This window comes from Cryptomeria japonica, chromosome 8, assembly GCF_030272615.1.
Source record: "Cryptomeria japonica chromosome 8, Sugi_1.0, whole genome shotgun sequence".
NCBI classification, from domain to species: Eukaryota; Viridiplantae; Streptophyta; class Pinopsida; order Cupressales; family Cupressaceae; genus Cryptomeria; species Cryptomeria japonica.
In genome coordinates, this window is record NC_081412.1 from 294,412,375 (window position 1) to 294,414,872 (window position 2,498).

Sequence of the window (2,498 nt, forward strand, 5' to 3'; positions counted from 1 at the left end):
GATCGAATGTGGAATGCAAAAAAAGAATTGTGTGAAGGTATATGCGAGATTAAGCAGAGGTATACATGAAGACATCATTTGAAGGTAAAGCTAGGTTTTTGTAGAAGCATATCAGCATTACACCGGTACTGAATCCAACATATGAAGATGCTATTTTGTGTAGTACATTCTTATTGGATTTAACCATCCAACTGTAGTCAGTGTGACTCCCATTTTGTGTTTGAGCAGTGAGCTCTAGGCTGTTGGCCTTTCTGCATGTGCAGACCCCATTTATGTACACTTACTATCTGCAGTAGTATCATCTGATTGTGGGTAAGGTTTCCCACCGTGGTTCTTCCCCTTACAGGGTTTCCATGTACAAATATTGGTGTTATGTGTTGTGGATGACTTTATGTTTATGTTTCATGCATTAATCCTTACCGATATAGAAATTTATTGTTAACACTGTCTACCGGCATACTTAACTGGTTTACCGGTATTAAGCATTAAGCTGGTTAAATGGTTTTTGGTTTAAATTTATTAGACAACTGATTCACCCCCCCCCCCCTCTCAGTTGTCTTGGGGATGTAACAAATGTTTTATTAAAAGAGGTGATTACATTAGCAAGTTTGAAGTGAAGAGTGATGAAGGCATATTTGTTGGCTATTCTACCAAGAGTGAGGCCTACAAATGTTTCAATAACCGGACTTAGAGAATTATTGAGAGTGTTGATGTTCATGTAGATGAATGTCCTAAAGTTTTAGAAGAAACCAATTCAGAGAAAAAGGATGAAGATCCTTGCATTTTTCTTTTAGAACCTGAAATAGTTAAATCTAAAACAAGTAAGGCAAATCCTGATGTGCTTGTTCAACCAAAACTGATAATTTCAGAAGAAGAAGATGATGAAGAAGCTGAACCTAAGGAGAATGATCATGTTATTCTTAGATATGTGAGACTGAATCACAGTCCTAAGCAGATTATTGGGGATAAGGATGTTGGAGTACTCACTAGAAGAACAGTTAGAGAGAACTCTTGCATGATCTCCACCATTGAACCAAGAAGTGCTGAGGCTTTTTGTGATGATCATTGGGTTAAGGAAATGGAAGAAGAATTGGATCAGATTGAGAAGAACAACAGTTGGGCTCTGGTATAGGTACTAAATGAGTTTTCAGAAACAAGTTGAATGAGGATGGTGTTGTAGTTCACAATAAGGAAAGATTAGTTTGCAAAGGTTATGCACAAGAAGAAGGAGAGGATTATGGAGAAACTTTTGCACCAGTAGCAAGACTGGAAGGAGTAAGAACATTACTTGAATTTGTAGCTCACAAGAAGTTCAAGGTATACTAGATGGATGTTAAGTTTGCATTTTTGAATGGGATATTGGAAGAGGAAGTTTATATAGAGCAGCCTGGTGGTTATGTATTGATAGATAAAGAAGACATGGTATGCAGATTGCATAAAGATTTGTATGGATTAAAGCAATCACCCAAAGCATGGTATGAAAGGATTCATACACATCTGATGAAGATAGGATTTGCAAGAACCAGTGATGACAATAACATTTATCTCAAGCCTAAAGGAGATAAAATACTGGTTAGTGAAGTATCTGTTGATGACATTATATTTGGAGGTAATGATGCCATGAGCAATAATTTTGCAGATGAAATGAAGAATGAGTTTAAGATGTCATTAGTAGGGGAAATAAATTATTTAATACACTTGTAGATAGAGTAGATGAAGAATGGTATTTTCATTACTCAATCTAAGTATGTGAAAGAAGTTTTGAAGACTTTTGGCATGAGTGATTGTGAACCAGTTGGAACTCCAATGGTTACAAGTTGTAAATTGTACAAGGAAGATGCATCTAAGTCTATAGATGAGAAAGAATACAAGTCAATGATTGGCAAATTGCACTATGTTGTTCACAGTCGATCGAATATTTCCCATGCAGTTGGTGTAGTTGCTAGATTTCAGAAGAATCCAAAGGAAGCACATCTGATAGCAACCAAGAGAAATTTTAGATATCTGAAAGGTACATTTGATTATGGGTTATGGTATCCGTATGGAGAAAATTTTGATTTGAAGGTGTACACAGATGCTGATTGGGTAGGAAATGTTGATGACCAGAAGAGTACTACCAGTGGAGCATTCTTTCTAGGAGGAAAACTTGTTTCATGGAGTAGTAAAAAGTAGAGTTGTACTTCACAATCTATTGCTGAAGCTGAGTATGTAGCAGCTTATATGAATTGCAAACAAGCTATTTGGATGAGGTACATTTTGGAAGGTTTTAAGATGAAGATCTCAGAACCTATCAATATTTTGTGTGATAATACGAGTGCAATTAATATTTCTAAGAATCTTGTTTTGCACGCAAGGACTAAGAACAATGAATTGAAGTATCATTTCTTGAGGAAGAAAGTTCCAAGTAAATATGTTATCTTAGAGCATGTTTCAACCAAGGAGCAGCTTGAAGATATTTTTACCAAACCTCTACCTAAGACTACATTTGAGTGTCTTAG